The sequence below is a fragment of the Haliaeetus albicilla genome, chromosome 10, assembly GCF_947461875.1.
Source record: "Haliaeetus albicilla chromosome 10, bHalAlb1.1, whole genome shotgun sequence".
Classification (NCBI taxonomy): domain Eukaryota; kingdom Metazoa; phylum Chordata; class Aves; order Accipitriformes; family Accipitridae; genus Haliaeetus; species Haliaeetus albicilla.
This window is the reverse complement of record NC_091492.1, coordinates 17,106,655-17,126,780: the sequence shown is the minus strand read 5'-3', so window position 1 is coordinate 17,126,780 and position 20,126 is coordinate 17,106,655. Positions and strand designations below refer to the sequence as shown.

Below are 20,126 nucleotides of genomic sequence, written 5' to 3'. Positions count from 1 at the left end.
CTCTTTCCTTTGAAAGGAAATAGAATTAGAACCTGCATGTGCTTGGCTTATACTTCATAATACATTTTATTATTAGAATTATAAATTAGGCCCCTGGGCATCAAAATACAGCATAACTAAAAACATAACTAACCAAGGTAAATTGATGCCTGCCCTACTATATTTTACTATGACAGAATAGCAGAGACTGCCTCTCGCTCTGAGCCCTCCACTCTTAAGTGGGTCTATTGGCACCAATATTATACTGCTATAACTAGTCTAGGACTTGAACCTGAGCCACACTCTTGGTTTCCATCCGTTCATCGCAACTGGAGTCTTGTAGGTTTTTGGCCAACTTTCACCTTCTACAGGTGGTGGAAGGCCAGCTGCAAGTGTGTTTATTCTCATTAGCTGTACAATAAGCCCTGAGCTTTTCAGCACTAGTGATGGAAGAGAGAAGGGATTATCTCTTTGTGTGTGTGTGTCATTACAGACCTTTCCATGCTGGCATTTAGCAGTGGCATGATTCGGTGGTGCAGGAGTTGGTCATTTGCTTAGCATTTTCCACAGGATCAGCAGTCAGCAAAGCTGGGAGAATGATACAGTCCTGTTTCCTTGATATTGCGCAGTTATCCAAATCTGTAAAAACGGTGGTAGTAACACTACCACACCAACTTGTGCTTGATGACTATAATCATGAATGTTTCTGAGGAGAGACAGTTATTTGAATCAAATTGGTTGCCTTCTTTGTAACTTCAGTTTATCTTGTGAAAATACTGTCAGAATAATATATGCTTCCTTTATAACCAAGAAGTTCTACTCTTGATCGATAGGACTTACATTTAATTTGTCAGGTTAATGAATTATTAGTCTTCCAGGTTTTTTTAGTACATTTCAGTCTTTTTATGCAGCAGACAGCTGTGACAAGGCTGAGGTGGAAAAGTAGCCTAAGCACTGGTGCTAAACAGGGACTGGTACTCTTAGATCTCACTGGGTGCTTCTTGTATAACTAAGGTGGAAGTACTGAGGCTAACACCAACAACTGTAGCCAGAAGTGATGCTGGGAGAGTGCCCTAGTGCTTGGGCTTGACAGTTTGAGACAGTGATTAGACCTGGGAACTCACCGTAGCCCTGATCGGAGGGTGCAGGGCTGGGAAACATATCCTTTGCTAGCTGAAATGTTTCGACTATACAGCAAAGAACCTTATGGGCTTGTCCTTTCAGAAGGTCAGCTAACGAGGCTTTAAAACCACAGTATGGGACCCATCTCCCTGCATGTCAGGATTGTTACTGCAGACGAAAGCACGCAGCTCTCTGGAGCTCCAAAGAAACCGAAGTTCGTAGGGCGGGATTTGGCTTTCCAGGTTGGGCTGCTATTCCAATTGTGTGCAGCAAGCTGTATACAACTGGAGAATAAAATAATTAGAAAATGCAGCTGCGAGTTTTTCTGCCTACCAGTGACAACATTAAGTGCTTTGCACTGTCCCCTCAGGATTTTAGCAAGCAAATAATTTTTTTTTTTTTTTGTGAATTTACTTTTAGTTTGGGTGCATATGAGGAGAATGAAGATTTCACGTTCAGTAAGCTGGTTTGGTTTTGTTCCGTAAACATTAACTATGCTGTTAAAGCTGTCCTAGGGCAATCTTGATGTGCACACAGTAGTGTTTTCATCTTTTCTATAAATATTTGTAGTTGATCATGCATTACAATAGAGCATTCCTGTCTTTTGACTTTGCCCTTTTTTTTAGCTTGTTCATCTGATTTGCACAGAAGAGGGAAGAAGTTTTTATGGAAAAGATAAACTGCAGACTCAACTCTTTGTGTGGATATGTGTGTGTATGTTGGTAAAGTCTGCTGAAAAGCTATTTATGGATTTCAGTGAGAAGGCATTGTCTCCATTTTTATGGAGCTAATGAAATCTTTGGGGGTTTGTTTATCTACATACAAAGTTCTGTGGAAAAAAATGTGAGTGGGAATGACAAGTAAACTTCAGAAGTAAAAAGTTAGCTAGGTCCTCTTATTGCATTTTAAATGTCATATTCATCTTCTTTCATTTCCTCTGTGAACACTTCCTCCAAGTTTTGTATGCTACTATATTTCAAAACTTTTTGACCAATAAATGGAAGTCTTCTGATGTCATTCATGCTTTAAATACTTTGCTGCTCTTGGTATCCAAAAATGCCAGCAGTCTTAGGGGTGTGTTTCTGAGTGCCTTAGACTTCTGGAATAGCCAGAAGAATTTTGTGAATCACAGAAAAAGGTCATCCAGTCTCAGTGAAACAAAAACTTCTTTGTAGGATTGAGGATTAATATTTTTTAATTCCTTCTAGTACATGACTTTATACCATAATATTGTTTCTGGTGTTGTTCAAGTATTGCCTAAGCCAGCAGTCAGAGCACCCTAAACTAGGCAGTTCCAAATCTGGGCAGGCATTTTGGCAACATGTTGTCCCTAGATCCTAAGTAGAATCCTCCTATTTGTTGACTAGTAAAACAACAAAAGTTCTTCAGTGAAAAAAAATTCACAGTTGTAATTATTTTTTAATTACTAGCAGGTCTACTTAAAAGCTTGAAATGATTTGACACTTGCATAGGTCCTTTGCATGCTCCTAACTTCATGACAGGCTTTGCAAAATAACTTTAATGTGACATACAAAATACAGTAAGATTTCCCTGGGTTCTACCCTCTGTAAGTTTATGGCAATTTTGTATCTGGATTCAGATGCCTAATCATTTAAATACAGCTAAGCTCTCAAAAGCTAAACTCTCTGTAATTTTTAAATAAATACTATTTCATTTATTATGTGGCAAGTCTGTACATTTCAAACAATTATTTTAGAAATAAGCATAGGAAAGCTTTAGTTATGTATGGAGAATGTACTGCTCTAGTTTTGTTTTTTTAAGGAATAATTGAACATTACTGGTCTGATATCACTGTCTTTTCATTTGTCTTTCATCACTACGCCTTTCAATACCATTCATCTATGGACTAATGCAATGCCCGCTGAAGTCAATAGAAGTCATTCAGTTGACATCAATGAACAATAAACCAGGGCCTTTAAAAAGAAGAAGAAACTAGAGTTTACACGGGTTTAAACAGAGCACTGAGGAAAAACACTCCGAGGCAGGAATTGTGACTTCTCCTGTGTCCATACAGAACCTGGCACTTCGCTGCCGTACAGAATAGTGACAAAATAAACTGATCGTCAGTCTCCACTGGTAGCTCTGATAAGGGAAGGCAGTTTGGCTAGTCAACATCTGAATTGTTTTTCTGTACAAAGCCTTAGTAGGTATCAATAATTGTAATACACAGTAAAAATCTGTTCAGATAGATGTCATTGATGCAGATGTTGAAAATCTTTCATTTTATTTCCTTCTGCCCAGTCTTTTCAAAGAACTCATACTTTGCTATCAGTCTTTCTTTGTTCTGATTAAGTTGTAATCACTCAAAAGCAGATTCAGAAGCTCCCCCTCCTTCCTTCACAGAGACTGTGTTTATTTTATACCCAAATGTGACATTGCACACTAGCGCAATCGCAAAAGGCTGCAATGATCAATTGAGGGCCCAATCAGAGCCTAACAGATAGGCAGCCATTCGTCGCCGTTTGATATAAAAGGTGTTTTATTTCTCATCACTTTTTTGTCACTGAAAGAATGCTTCCTATGTGCAGATTAATTAAAGTGTAAACATTAAATATTGATTGATGCATTATCAGCATGGAGCAGTTGCCTCCACTCAGATTGATTCCTGCAGTGATTTATTGTCATATTTGTGGAGTCATTTCACTCGATAACAAAGAGAAATAGCCTGCTCCTTCTACCTTTCAGGCACGCTTTCTGGCTCCTGCACTGCACCTCCTCATCCTCAGTGACTCCCATTTTTTGCCTGCTGGAACTAACATGGCCTCACTGTATTTTCAGGAGAAAAGTTTAGGGCTTTTTATTTTGGCATTTGTGTAACAAGCTTATAGTTGAGTGGGAAGCTCACAGACCTATGCTCTCAAATGGAACACCTCTGGTTAAGGCTTTCACTCCCTGTCCCACACAGCTGCTTTCCCTGACCCTGCTCAGGCACAACTTTGCGAGCACAGGTTCAAGTCATTGAAATTAACTCACTGCCAACTTGACAGAAAGGTGAACTTTCAACAGAGTAACATTGTTTAGGTCAGTTTTATGGCTAAATTACCCAATTAGTTACTCTGAATAGGAGCACAGCCACACAATAGCATATCAATTTAAAGAATTTCAGGTTTTTACTCTCAGTTTTGGACAAATGCATAAGAGAGGCCTTCATTCAAGTCTTGTGGAGTATTTTAAAGTAAAACAAAGTTTTATGGGATATCATTGAGCATCTGGATTAGAAAATCCTTTTTAAAAATTGTATTCAATTTCTGTAGCTTTTGGAAGCAGATTCAAACAAGATAGTAATCCGAATCTCTTCACTCTTCTCCCTGAAAATCTCTAACTCTGTATTCATCTGCATCAGGGGTGGCTGTTAGGCAGCACCACATGTTGTCAGATCCACTGCAGACAGCCGTCTGTGCCAAAAGGAGCTGTAGCCCCTGTGTCATGTATTTGTTCAAGACTGCTCTATTCCCTTTCTCCGCTGCGTTTTCACTGGGAGGATGGTCAGCCAGCATGTTTACAGCTAGAAACTGCCTGTGCTGGCTGGATGTACTCTCAGTAACCCAATCAGCTACTAAAGAAAATTATTTGTGAAATTGTTCTGTTCTGCAGTAACAAAACTTAATCTCTTACTTACATGGCTTTCATTTAACATTCAGCAAATTAGATTACTGAAAATCTACTAGAATCAAAAGTATGAGTAAGGCCACAAAAATATGTGATAGGAAACTGGTGATCTTGGTTCAGTCAACCAATTAATCATTAACTTTTGGTCACAGTAGCAACAAATGCTAAACTTGTGAATTTACTGCAGCAGATAATTTCACTCCTAGACCTGCAGAAAATCATAGGAATGGTTTCCTCCAGCAGCAGCAGCCGTGCCAAACTGGCTTTCTAAGAACCATGTGCTATGATTTCTCTAAAAGGCTGTTGCAAAAATTGCATGAGACTTCCTTAAGATAGGTATTCCCTTGTACTGCTGCAATTCCAAACTATCCCTGTCACTCTCAAGCACTTGCTCAACAGCACTTTATTTAGAATGTTTTGATATTTTACAGATGTACCCAAACCTGGGAAAAAATGCTGCTATGCTAGGTCCTTCCTCCCCATGCATTTTCTACCAAATGCTCTTCCTGTCCTCCTTCTGCTCTGTCATTATCCATTCCAAGCCAAAATTCCTCCTTTTTGCATCAGCTTGCTGATATCTGGCAGTCACACCTGAATTTGGCACTCCTAAAATTAAAAAGCAAACAAACCAACCCTAAGGTATTGCAACAGTGTGCTCATCTGGATTCCTTCAGAACAGTGCTCTTGCAAGATCACTTTTCCCCTTCTCTTTGTTTGCTGTTGCCCTTCCTACCCACTGAACAAAACCGTTGTCACTTTTTGTTAGATTGTCAGCCTTATTGAAATTGTCAGCTTTGCCGGTCGAGGACCTTGCTTTCCTGTTTGTCTTTAACCAGCTGTGCAAACCAGCATGGCTGTATAACCACCACTGCTACAAATGCAGTGCTGTAAGCCCGCGTGCTTGCAGACTGCTGTAAACAAAATCTATTGTCACTGTAATTTTTGTGGAGAACATTTACATTTTTATAAAGCCTTTTATTCAGTGATTCTAATGCATTTTACGTAGAAATACAGAAATGTTCTTAATATCTCTAGTTATTTTTATATGAAAACGTGTCATCTATGAAAATAAAGTTCCTTTTAACACTTTTCATATAACAGATAAAGACTTTCTAACAACTAATACTCAGTCTGAATTGCGTTATCATTGTTTAGATAGGGCCACGCAAGAACAAGTTAAGAGAGATCTCAGTTGCAAAGGATCTGTTATGCAGATCAAATGTGGACCTGAGAAGCATGCACAGAACTCTTCCCTCTGGGTGACATTAGAGCAGCTTTGAAACCAGTTGGAAACCTTCTGTTGGCTTTAATGGGCCCAGGCTTTCCTCCTCATACCCAGTGGAAGGCATATAGAGATTCTTACACACAACTTGGACCTAGCTGTAACTTACTGTGTAACCACAAACAGTTCCCAGAAGGAAGCAGTACCAGGGAAGACGTCGGCTTTCAAAGAATTAAGGGCTGTGATTCTGTTGTGGTTTGTCTTGATGTAAGTTAGCCAGAAGGGCTTTGTAACTGCAGGTAGCTTTTCAACTGTTTGTCTTGATCTTTGCTTTACGTCTTTTTCAGTAAGGTACCTAGCTGAGGTTGGTATTAGTGTGGTAAACTACTAAAACTAGAGTTACACTAGTTGGGTTTCTACTCAGAAGCAGCAGTGCAAGTCAGTGCACAGCAAGTCTGTATGCTTAATTTATTTCTCTCTTAGCCTGCACAGCTGTTCCTAGCTGACTGCAGTGGGCAGCTAAGTAAAATGAACAGATAACAGGAAGATGTGGGGAAACCATGGAACAGAGAATAGAAAACAGGTCTTTTTGATAGGTTGTAAAATCATTTTGTAAAAGTAGTGTATGATTTAATACTATGTCTCAAATATCATCCTCCAGATTCTGAATGAGGTGTTTGTGAACTGAGCTTTTCCCTCAGTGTGCTGCATTGCACCTCACTGTTATACAGCCGTTGTATAAAAGCCATACAAGGGTTAAGAATGAGAATTGTAAATTATTTAGTTTGTTTTGGTGTTTCAAATATGAGGAAAACTTGCTTTTTCCCTTATATGCTTTCACAGGATCATAGGATAGTTCAGGTTGGAAAGATACATGTCTTAGAGTACTTCTGTTGAATTCTGATTAGGGTTTCCTTTCACCATGGACAATTAAATCTGACATGAAGGGATACAAAAAGAGGTTTGTTAAGGATTTAGAAAGCTCAGTACTGACCTAGATGCTGGAATTTTAGATATGTTCATATACATAGGGATTGTAAACCTATAATAAGGACTCAAACTCACATGAAGTTCCCCTCTTTAAAAAAAAAAAAAATAAAAATAAAGAAAAAAGAAAAGAACAAAGTTGTGATGATGAACACAGGGTATAGAAGGCTGCAGCCCTTCAGGTTTTAGTGAAGAGACTGTCTGATCTGCAGTAGGAGTTGGATATTAATTCAAACCGGTCTGCTAATTTTCCATATAAAGTTACAGCTGTATGACCTTTTTAACTGAGTAGACTCATTCTATAAATTTAGATTAGCATATTGATGCAAATTACCCTAGTGTTTTCTTGTATCTCTATAAGACCTGCCAGATTAATACTGTTGCCCTAAATTGTGATATTTCCCCTCCAAAAATGAGTTTACCATTTTTGTGGCAACAATTACAGGTTGCATGAGAATGCTGTGTTATTTCCTGAAATTGTATGTAATTTATTTTTAAGAGCTTGAAACATAGTTTTGAAGTTAAATGCATATCATATTTGTAACTGCTCAGATCATGTTATTTTACAGTTCCTGAAATACTTTTGAAGTTAAATGCAAATTAGGGGAAAATAAATTACAACTTGTAGAGTGACCAGTGTCTGATTATATATAATATAATTAACTCCATCCTTCACATAATGTTTATCTTTAATAATTATCCAATGTACTTTAAAATAGTTGAAATGATTGGTGATTCTTTCTTTGGGGGGAGAGGTTAGGTTTGTTTGTAAGGTGTATTTTTAATTCACTTTCTGGGTCACCAGGACCGAACGTTTTAAAAATCTGTTGTACTAATTAAAAAAAATATTTAATGTTAATTATAAGTAGATACAACTGCCATTGCTCAAAATAGTCTTTTATGATCATCTTCTCTAATTCTTTTTTACCTTCAGTACTTTCCCTTGCCAAAAATGGATTGGTTTTATTATTTGAATATTATTATACTTAGGACCATGAAATAGATTGGTAAGGCACATTTATCCTTTCTTTGCCTATTCTGTAGTTTACAAACATGACGTGATTTCAAATTAACAGAGTTCTATTAGGAGAAACTGTTTCAGTTCAAAAATAAGATTTTTCATTCTTAGACTATAACTTGTATTATGACAGAAATTAACATTTTTGTGACCTGTAATTAACTGTGTCTCCTCATGCTATAAATAAGGTTTGGCAGCTATAGCTGGAGTCAACTGTATCTTGAGGTCTAGTTATCTGTAGCTGGTTTTTTATTTATAGCTTTTTGTATTTGCTAATGACACTGCAGACTTCAGGGATGCAGACAATAAAGAGCACAAATAAAATCTGTGGCTGGTGTCTGCAGCCCAGTTCCATTTCATTCCTGCATTGGCATCAGAGTTTCCTCAAATTCTTCCTGTGCTTGGAAATCTCCAGGGATAGCATTCAAGTCTTTCATGCTGCTAGTAATTCCAGTCTGCACCATTAAAGCTGCATTTTCTAACCATCCCTTGGTAATTGTTGCAAGGACTTAGACAAGTAAGACTATCCAAAGGCATCACTAAGGTCAAACTGTGGTAGAAAGTGCTCTGATTTTATCCTGGAGATTGATGCTTGTATCACCTTTTTTTCGATTCAGCAGCTGGGGTTATAAAATGTACTTGCAATCACTGATAACATGTTAGATCAGACTACAAGTGGAGTAACACAGTATTTTATACACTGTGTGTAGTTTTACCTAATGCAACAATAAATCAGTGAAGGCAGAGGTCTTTTGTAAATTTTAATGAAAATTCAACTGCTGAAAACATAGTTACTTCTGGCTGAAGTTCGAGAAATATGAATTTTCTTCAGTTCTTTAAAGCTGTAAAAATTGTTTTAACTACAAACTTTCTGGGAAGGCAGTAAAGAAACAAGCAATAAAAGAAGAGATGGTGCATTCAATATATTATAATTACTTTGTCATTGGCTATAAGCAAACTGAGCCAGATGATAAAATGTACTTCGAGTTAGCTGTAAAAAAATTCCCTTTACTGAGCACAATCTAAAAACAATCTCTATACAAGAATGAGACAGAAACTGGGAGAATGGGCCTATTGTACCATTTCATGGATATAAAATAACGATAAAATTCAAAAATATTTAGCAGCTGATCAATAAACCACATTTTTATGCAAGTCCAGAAGGCTTAGTAGAGAGCGTTTTTTTGCCAGATTATTATAACTACTGAAAAATATGCTTTGCTTTTCTTTCACTGAATTTTTATGTTGCAAAGTATCAGTTATATATAGTAAACCTAATTAATATTTATTAAATGGGTGGCACAAGAGGGAGAAATAGAGTATTAAAGAATATACTAATATGCTACTAGACTTCTACAGCATTTTTCTTGTAAGTTTTAAAGCAATGTTTCCGTGAAATTAACATTATTCTTTCCTTAAACCCACCTACCTACAGAAACAGACCTAAAGTTGATACCAAGTGACCATGCTTATTAGAATACTGAAGATTTGAACAGCATTAAGCAGAATGTACACTTGTTTTTTGTCTAAAAGTCGAGCAGGAAGACAGTTTATTCAGTTATTCACTTGCCCAAGGTGGATTTTTCCTTGGTTGCTTTTTTATAAATTATGTTATGCACATATAGGATTTTTTTAATTATTTTTTTTAACAACATAAACTGAGAGATGTTATTCATTATTGCTTGTAGTTTGCTTGTTTTTCTGCTATGTTTCAGATGTTCTCAAATTTCGTACACTTTGGAGTACATTGTCTGGTCAATGGAGAGTTGGCTGACTTTTGACTTTGATACTTTCATGATTGATTCAGAGCAGAACTAATACGATTAAAAAGAATATTAAAAAAAACCAGTTAGATAAAATTTGAAATCAAACATCTTTAAAAGGCTTAAAAAATTATACTCCTTTTCATTATTATTAGTGTTTCCACACAGAAGTTATGAATTATGCATATCGGGTTGTTTCTTGTTAGCCTCCTCACAAACTTAAAATGATTGTCAGAATTGCATAGGAAAAGATTTAAAATCTGATTCTTTGATCTCATTTATATGATTCTCCACGTACAGTTTCATTGGCTTTAAGGAGTTGTTTCCAAATTATATTGGCGTCAGGCTAGAATAATCACAGTTCAAACACCACACACACCACTCGTATCCACACAACATCACTGGCTTTCATGAACTTAAAAGGTACAAGTGGCGAGCTGCTATGTCTTATCTGCAGGTTCGAGGAAATAGATTTTATTCCGTTGCCTCTGGTGGCTTTATAGCTGCATATACAAACAATGTTTTTGTCTCAAAATAGCATACGTTATAACTAGCTAAAAGGTATTTCCTAATATTTTTTCTCTTACAGAAACTGCATGATATGAACTACTTTCCGATCTTTACATGGAGGATACCTAAGTAACTACCAATTTACTGTCTAGTTGTCATCTCCCACCACATAAACTGTTATTAAAGTAATAATGATAATAACAGCAAAAGCACTGGCCAAGAGATTTATATTTAGGCAGTGAATAGGAGCCTTGAGAAAGCCTGTAGTAGTTTTGAAAAATATTCTATCTAGAATGACAAAAGTGAAAACTGTTCAGAAGCTACCATCCAGGGGAGGAATGCTGTATATCCTTTAGAAACTCTGGTGGCTTTCACAGGCTGCTTGGAAAAAGTTAGCATCCGTTTTGGGAAAGTATATTCCTTCATGTGTCGTGATATATTTCTGCAAAGCAAACTTACTATCAAGCAGAACAAGTTTTCCTATGGCTGGGCATCTGTTTCTGCTCAGCCAAGGTGCATCTGGGAATGTATTTCCCCTTGCAGCAGCAGGTGGCGTTGAATAGCTCACGTTATTTTCACACTCATAATCATTTTGTCTTACATGTAAAAACTTCTCTTCCAAAAGAGATAATCCGCAATAGAATTCAAGACGTTTTTATAGATGCAGCAGACTTTCTACATGACAAAAGTGGGGGGCGTATTCTTCCAACTTTAATCACGATAAGAATTAAGACTATAAATAATGTATTTAAGGAACAGCAAGAATAAGTGTGATAGAGTAATATTTTAATTACATTTTATTTTTCTAACCACAAAAATCTCTTGAAGCACCACAGAGTTCATGTTGTGATAAGGTCATGTTACCATGTACCAGCACACATTCACTCTGCAGCGAATTCACAAACCTGAGTTAGTTTTGTGGCATTCTTTGCGCACCCTACCTCCATTGAACAAAGGAGCTGATTATCCTCCCAAATACATTATCTGTGTGTCTTCACTGAATATAGAGCAGTGTTGCAGATTTACACTATGGTAAGTGAGAACACAGTGAGAATTAGCATCTTCTGAACTTCTTTCTGAACCTATTTCTAAAAATTAAGGGGCGTTGCAGAAGCAGTTCAAAACAGACCTTCAAATGACTTCTTAAGTTTATTTTTTTAAAATGACACACATATGAAACAAAAAGTAATTTATTTTTACCTGCACACAGGTAAAATTTAAGAACATAAATCTTCTACAAGCAAGTGCCTATGCATCAGTCTACAGTTAAGTTAGTCTCAGTACTGATTATGAGTATTTAAGAAATACATCCATCTTTCTTTCATCAACAGTCAGAGTTTTCCATTTACATATCTAATAATTTATGGCATGTCCTGACCCCAAGCAGTAATTGAACCAATAGATTTTCAGCCTAGGTTTACTCCAGTCTGGCTGCCACAGTAGTGTAACTCTGCAGGAATTTTGGATTACTCCAAATGCCATCTCCTCTTCTGAGAGGCTGACAGTCACAGGCAAGATTTAACCTCCCAAATGTCAAGGTAAAAACTCCATTGCCTAATTTAGACTATCTAACTCTCCTTTTGGAATACTTCAGATGAAAACAGGAGGACACCATGATTTCTCACTGGAAGACTGTCTTTAATGTAAGACTTTAATGATAAATGAATTCTCCTAACAGTTTAAAACCATTTAAGAGCCTAAATCTTAGAGCAAAAGGGGGAAATCTATATACCAGAGCTCATAACTAATAATGTAAAAATTAAAAAGGAAAAAAAAAAAAGGTCGAGAAACTGTTATAGTAGGAAGGAATCTCGTGATCAGAGACAGACTGACAAGAATTGAGCTGGGAGGAGATTTGGAAGGGGGAGATGGGGTGCTTTTCTGACTCGAGCAAGCCATGGCACAGGGCAAAAACACCCAGCCAAGTGCCTGTGTTTCTTCTTCTCAAAATGTGGTTTAGAGGCCAATTTCAAGGCAGTGTTATATGCTTCAGTAAAGTGTTCTCAAAAGCTTTGAACAAGAAAAATACCAGCAAACACACAGCTCTGCACTGTTGCAGTCTCTTGGCTGAATACTAACTATAGAGAAAATGCAGCTGAGGAAGCTGTGGGCTTACAGCAGCTTTGCTTGGGAAACTCCCTCTCCTATTCGGCCACTTCTGAGTGCAGGTGAAGGAGCAGGCGTGCAGATTGGTCATGCTACTCCTTCCAAATCATATTCCAGATATTATGAAAAGGTGCTGGGTTTGAAATTTATAACAACTCTCATCGGTCGGCTATTTTGTTTTCCTGAAAAGGAGCTCAGTTGAATAAGCTCTGGCAGACACACAGAGCTGTGCTGTTGCCACTGACCCAAGTCCCAAAACAACACATACAGGCTGTGAGAAAATGCTACTGTCTCACAACTGTGGAGGAAAAAAAAAGAGCAGCAAAGGTACAAAATCTGACCCAGTCCTCAATTAATGGCATAAGCAGTATTTATCTTTTGATGATCAAGTGCTGCCATTGTTCCTTGGTAGCTAAGTTCAATGATGATAGACAACTTGGAAAACAGGTAGATAGACAGAAAGATAGATATCCTTAGCTACTTCAACCATCCATAATATCCCATGTGCTGCCATCACTGCTTTAGCCTGACCAATTGCCTCAGTAACATGTTCCATCTTGTCCGATCAATATTAGCTCTTCAGTAACTCTTGGCAGAGTTACAGCTATCTGCTAACACAAGAAGAACCTCCTCTTGCCTTATTGTACAAAAGACAGTCATATGGAAGAAGAAACACCATTATCTATTTAAACACTTTCATTTAATTGCTTTCATAGACTTGTTTTTGGCTCTGAAACCTTTTTTTTTTTGCACCTGTTATGCAAATACTTTAGAGGAAAAAACATATTGAAGTATCAGAAAATGAATGAACATTGAAGAGTTTAACAGGAAATCTGGGTTTGGTGCCCAAGCAATTACTGTGTGCCTCAATTCTGCAGATTTAAAATGGGATTAACTATACCATTAAATCACCTGTTGTAAGACTAAGGATATTCATGTGATTAGCAGACCTATATAAAAAACAGGATCCAGGGGCAGAATTGCTGCTGTTTCCTCCCAAGCTTAGGAGCTGACTGAGATAGTGAAGGATGATATGATACAGTAGTGCAGGATCAAAAGGAGGGGAAGGCAGGGCCATGTGCGGTATGGGAATAATAGCACTGGAAGAAAAATGTCCCTGGCTTTACTACGCAAAATCTCTCATTAACTGGCAAAGGGAGGACAGAATAGAATAAAACATTCCTTACCCCACCCAGCTGCTGCTGAAAGAGTGGGTGTTCCTGGTGGGCGTCTGGGAAAACAGCAAATACCAGTGAGAGCCAGAAATTGTGACATCTCCCTTGGTACCCTGAGGACATACAGAATGGTGGGAAGTTTCCTATGTTATCTGTGTGATCGCTGAAAGTTCTCCTTACCATAATGCACAGAGCGATAGGGGATAAATCCTGTTTTGTTAAAGTAAAATGCAGCTCAGCTGAAATGATCTGCAAAAATGTTAAGGAGAACAAAAATATCCCTTCCCTATAAACTGTTGATCTCCCATGTTTCTAGCTCCTCTGTCAACATTAGCCTGTCACCATTTCTGTCCTTTTCTCCTTTTTTTTTTTTCTTTCTTTCTTTCTTTTCTGACAGGTTACTTCAACCACGCTTCTTTTCCAGATCAGAGATGAAAGGCACAGGTGGAGAGTCAACTGTCTAATTGTCATAAGGCTAAATATTTTTTCACTTGCTGAAGATGTAATAAGTCCTGGAGTGCTCTCTGCTTACGCAAGAGGATTTCAGCACAGAGGCGTGCTCCAGAAAGGTGTTTGTGTAGAAGAGGGAAAAATTCTGCAGGTCAGTGTAATCTCTGTTACTCTAAGAATTACTGAATGTAATGTGGTCTGGGTTGTTGGGGGTTTTTTCCCTTTAATGAAGCAGTGGCTTATGGGGAAGATTAAGGGCTATAAAATCTGCATCCTAATAGTGTCAGAACCTCAATATCAAACGTCAGAAGCTCTGAAGGTAGAGCCTTTCCAATTGGTATTTTAAGTTGTTGCTGAGCAAACTTTTCATTTAAATCAAAAAAATGGGTTTGATCCTTCAGGCTTTTCCCTTCAAATTTCCACACTAGGACAGCAGTCACATGATAGGGTCAAAATCCCATCACGTTCTTCAGGGCAAATGCCTCTTACTGAGATGGGGGTGTAAAGGCAAGGGTGCGGAAAGCTTACTGGCTCATGAACAACTCTGAATGTTGCTTTATAGAGGGAGCATACTGCAGAATGTGCACCCCAGCTAGTTTTATCATGGTGAGGACAGCACAGCACAAGAGATGAGGCTACTGCAAGAGGTGGTACAAGAAAACCTGCCTTTAGAAGGAGGATAAAATGTAAGGAAGCTCATGTAAGTAACAGGTTTGTTTCAGGTTGAAAGTTAGTTTTCCTTTTTTCATCTGTTTTTTTCAGGTTAAAGTCGCTAAATGAAAACTGGCTATGTTTGGTGGGCAGTTATTCTCTGAAGTTGACTGACAGAGGAACCCATTTATGAAAAAGGAAACAATAGAAGTACAGCATCACAACAGCAGCAGAAACCAACTCACTGGAGATGGCAGATGGACAGAACACTAGTAGTTATGGTTAATATTTAGTCATTCTCAATAACAGCTTGTCCCAGTGTGGGGAGGAGCTGGAAAATACCCATGAGTGCTCTCATCAACTGTGGTTAGCTCAACAGAGGCCTCTGCTGAGCAAATAGGAACTGCCTGAGATAAGCTCAAAAACACGCCAAGCATCTCACCTTCACATACCTTTATAAGGACCATATAGTACTCCTCTTACAGGCAATTTTGTGAGGAAAGAAAATTCCAAAGGGACAGATAAGTGTGAATAGATCTGTCTTATTTCTATGGAAAAAAAAAAAATCAAGAGCTGTGCCTTATAAAATAAGAATGTTCACACATGGTTTGCAATTAGAGATGATTTTATATATTTTGCGGTAATTTTGTTTATTAAAGGTTCAAAAGTTATTTGAGTAATTGTACCAGAGAGAATGTGATTTGCAGTAAGATTTAAAGTATACCTTTGGATCATTTCAAACTGTCTTCTGTCTTTGTTTAACTGAATATGCCATGCTGAAACTGAATCAAACCATTGATGTATCAGAAGTGCTTTATTCTTCACTCTAGATCTATGCAGATTTAAGCTATAAACCAGGAAAGCAGTAAAAAGTTGCATTTGTAAATATTTTAGAGAAGACTGTTGTTCTGTGGAGCTTTATGCTGTTTTCTCTGGTGCTATTGAGTGCTTTGTAGAAGCTCATTTGGGAAATGTTTTCTTTGATTTTGGTAATCAATTGATCAACATTTGAAGCTTTTCTCAGACACACAGTTATTGTGAAGAGCAGTACTTTCAAATACCCATTTGATTGTGTTTGTGATGCTTGCTTTATTCGACTCTGCTCCAGGCAAATTAAAATGTACTGCTGTATAATAAGTATGGGAAGGTTAGCATTCACAATTTAGGGATAAAACATTTTGACAGTTCTATTCTACATTTGCATTTAAAAATTTTAATGGTTTTGATTAGACCCTATGTTTATCGTAGGATCTCTTGTAGGCATTACTACTGTGAGATTGTTACCTTATAGGATTTGTTCTGGACTGCTTCTCTGTGGGGAAGCACAAAAGCCTGCTGGTTCCACATACACTTGTTTTCTGGTCCACGGTATGTCTCATTTTCTTTAATTTCTCATAGGGGTCCACCTGTACTGCTACTGCTGAGTCATTCTCATTTCTTTCTGAGATTTTCTAATGTGCAGAGTTAGGGAAAGACATATGCATAGGTCTCTCTTACATGCTTGGTATATTTTTCCTACTGGTCTCCAAATTCTCAATTTTTGGTGCACAGTAGAATCCCCAAGGGGACAGAGGCAGACATTGTCTGGAGAGAGACAGGAGATACTGCCATGACATCCATTTTTTTTTTAGCCAGTGGACAGGTGATACTTAAACACAGCATATGCACAGACAATGGTCAACATTCTGAGCTCATGAAAACCATCACTGACACAGGCTGATGTCTGAAAGACTGGTCACTAGAACTGTCCATATTATTTGCTCCCCTTTTATTTTATCCTTCGTTTTTCTGTATTAGTAACGTTCAGGAGGGATTCAGATAACCTGATAGAACATCTACAACATTGCTATCACCAAGAAACATTCACTGAGGTAATAAGGCAAATGTACACTGTCTCAAGAGGTTTATGTGTAAATTAGACCCAGCGACAGGAAAAAAAACCCAAACCAACAAACAAACTGGCTAGATACTTCAGACTTTTCAGAAGAGCAGCGAGAAGCAAGAAAACATTGTAGGTTTTACCAGGAAAGTGTATTTGAGCTGAAATAAGGTCTTCTCCCAAATAGTTTAGCCAGTCCCTAGAGACTTTGTGTAATTATTATTAGATTTACCTTGGGAAGGATATGGACTTAGGTGGTACCAGAAATCTTGTGCGGTGAATTGTCCGGGAACTCCTTCCTGCATTAGGCCCCGTTACTCTGGCTCCAAAGCCCAGGAAACTCAAACACCCTCATAAGACTGCTGCTCTTTTCCATACCTCCCTTCGCTTCTGGGAGCTGTTTCTTCTGACTTGGCAATAAATAGCAGAGAACAGAAGTATTCTGGGGATTCAGACATATGATATGTACAAAGTCATGCTTTCTGATTGTGAAGGGGACCACAAGTAAATCCTCCCTGTGTACCCACATTGGATCTTGCATTGAAAAACATCAAAATCTGAATTATACAGAGGCTATGCAGCACTATGGGTAAGTACATTGGCCTTTCACGTCTTATTATGTTGTTAATTAGTTAATGTTTGTAAAGCACTTTGAAGATGAAAAGCCCTATATAAGTTCTAAGTGTTATTGTCTCTAGAGACCTGGGTTCAATTCAAAGGTGCTTAATTACATATGCCATAAATTAGACTTAATGAGTTGTGGAATCATATGCTTTATATGATGCATGCAGGCTTCTCAGCTAGATCTAGGCCTTATGGTCTGCTGCAGTACTTCTTTAGGTATTCAGAGCTGTTAAGAAAAATTACACAAAAATAGAGCAGATAATTCCTAAAAATAATTGGACTGCATTTCAGTACTGTTTAGGACTTGGTGAAGCAAATTACCAGGAGCTTTGCTCTGCTGTATCTAGTGATTTTCTAGTAACCAGCTTCAAATTGCTGAAGGTAACATTATTGTTTTTAAATTGTGGTATAGACATGATTCTAATTTTTACTTCTGTCCCATATTTTGACTTAGCAGAAGGGAGCTGAGAGATATTAGTATGACTGCTGTCCTTGCAGTGATGCCCTGAAATGTCCCATTAGGGCTGGGGACCTCTTGGTGTTGGGTTATGTTCACAAGCATAAGAAAAGAAGTTCCCAGCTCTAGAGATACTATCATGTAATTTACAGCAAACCATTACAAGCGGGTAAGTGCAAAAAAGGGAAGTAACGGTTATAGGAAAATGTGGTTTCATTGGCTTTGCAGAGCTGAGAGTTTCCATGTTATGTAACTCATATATTTTGTGGCCAGAAAGCTACAGAATTTGCCCCACTCAAGCCCAGGCATGAGGGTGTCTGTCCAGCAATGAGTGCAGACAGCTAGCTGCTCCTGGTTGTTCCTCAACCAGCAGTGTTCAGAGACACAGAAAACCAGCAGGATCGTTCTCTTGTCCTAAAGTGGCTCCCACGTGTTCCTGCAGCAGAATATCTCCATTTTACCTTGGGCCTTTCACAGGCACAGAGAGTGAGGCAGGATTTATCCTGTGTATAAATATGTTAGAAGTGATTGTGTTCATTAGGACAACCTAAGTAGATTGGAAAAACTAATTAATAGCAATTTACTATAAGTGTCTCTAACAGACTTACTTGAAAGTATTTATCCTGAAGTGAAAGTCATTTGATTTCGTTATTGTAAGCATATGCAGACTATCTTCCAGGGGAAAATGTATTTTTGAGTACTCCAGACGATTGAAACTAGTGAGCCCACTGTCTGGAGAAAGCATCTGTAACCACAGCCAAAAGAGGAACTAGATTTCCGACATTCTTTCAAGACATGTGTTTGAAGCATGGGTTCCCACCACTTTCAGAGTGACTTGCAGGCCATTTTCCTTATATAGATTTAGACAAGTCAATGTGGTCCTAGATTCATCTTGATAAATGCCTTTGTGATTTCTCCCTTGTCCATTTTCTCCTGTGTTATTCTATTGCTTATTTCAAATAGGACTATGTTCTCAAGAAACTTTAAATGGGACAAAGCATAGTTTTGGACTGTTTTTTACCACTCACATTTCTGTATTTCTAAGAAATGAATCTAGTCTTAGACCTTAATTACTGGGGTGCATCTCCTTCAAAAACAAGATACAGTTTTGTTGAATACTTTTCAAATACTCTAATAAATAGGAACTTCACATGAATGCTGATTTGAGTTCCAGGCTGTGGTTAAACGTTTTAATAGTGTAGCAAACTTATCAGCAAACCTTTCCTTCCCCACCCTACCCCCTTCCCTTTTTACAATGAACAGATTTTTATCCGACTGGCTTGTGACTTGGGGATTTTTACAAGCAGGTTTGGGAACTTGTCCAATATTTTGAAATTTGAGCCTGAAAACAACAACAACAAAATCTTTGAAAAATGGTGTTTTAAATAGTGTGTATCAACTGGATAAAATTTTGACTTGCTGAAGTTCACACAGGTTTCTGTTGTCTGACCTAACTATCGCAACTGGAAGTTACCCGTCTGATTCCTTTTTTTAATACTCTAAGACACCATATATACTAGTGTAACTCCATTGAGGTACCAAATCAATGGAGCTGTAAGACCCTCTTCATTTCTGAACTACTATAGCCTTTTGTCAAAAGGCGGTAAGAATATTCACATTGTTATTATTTCATCTGGGCATTTTAAGTCTGTCTCTTTTCCTCCTCTGTTTCCAAGATGTTAGTGACTGACATACTCTAGCAGTGATATCACTCTTGCTTAAACATCAGTGAAGAAGCTATCCAAGCAACTGAGAATGTTGTCAGCTCTAGCGGCTGTGCTGAACTGCCTGTTACAGAGACATCGGGCAGGAGGAACAAGCGTACAGCATTGTGGAAGCACTTTTTTACAGCCAGGCCTCCAACTCTGACCAAGTGTGCTAATGGCTGATAAGGGTGCTCTTTGAGAAAACAATTCATGGGTTACAAGAAGCATTAAATGTGCGTGGAGAAACATCTTGGTGAGTTAATACCCAGTAAAGAACTCTGGTCACTTGGCGATTGTGTTTGTTGACCCAGTTAGGAGTTTTACAAAAACAGTCACCATCCTTTTGACTTGTGACTTCCCCAGTCATTTTCCTGTTTAAGTCCCGAATTTAACAAAGCACTAATCTGTCTCTTTCTGAAAGTCTTTGACCATGGAAACAGTGCTCATGAGGTCTTTAAGACTTCTGGATCATTACTGCCTCTACCTTCCTCTGCCTGTCTGCGAGCAAGGGGTTATCACAGGTCAGCTGCAGAACAGAAAGTGGGGCAGTAAATTGTGGGGTAAGCACAGATTTTATACTGATGTGTCTGATTTTTATACCAGCCTGGATGAAGAGCATCCATCAGAATATGGTGCAGATACATGTGAATCATCATAAACTCACTGATAGCTGTTGTTTATTTCAGTGGACCTGTGGATTTTGTTTCAGCAGACCTGAAAAGTTTACTGATGATCTGCTGCATGATTGTTGAATTTCTTTCTCTCTATGGTGAAGATGTGGTACAGAAAGGAAGAAAATCACACATAAAATGCAAAAAAAAAAAAAAAAAGATTGGTTGGTTGATTG

The 20,126-nt window shown here is 38.0% G+C and overlaps 1 long non-coding RNA gene across 2 annotated transcripts in view; it reads left to right on the top strand.

Moving 5' to 3' along the window:
• LOC138687265 (uncharacterized) overlaps window positions 1-19,919 on the top strand; it is a 31,982-nt gene extending 12,063 nt beyond the window's left edge. For both annotated transcript variants that reach the window (XR_011326534.1, XR_011326533.1), the window contains 2 exons: window positions 13,910-14,113; window positions 14,725-19,919. This is a non-coding gene — a long non-coding RNA (uncharacterized lncRNA). The remainder of the gene's footprint in view (window positions 1-13,909; window positions 14,114-14,724) is intronic.
• Window positions 19,920-20,126: the final 207 nt, after the last annotated feature.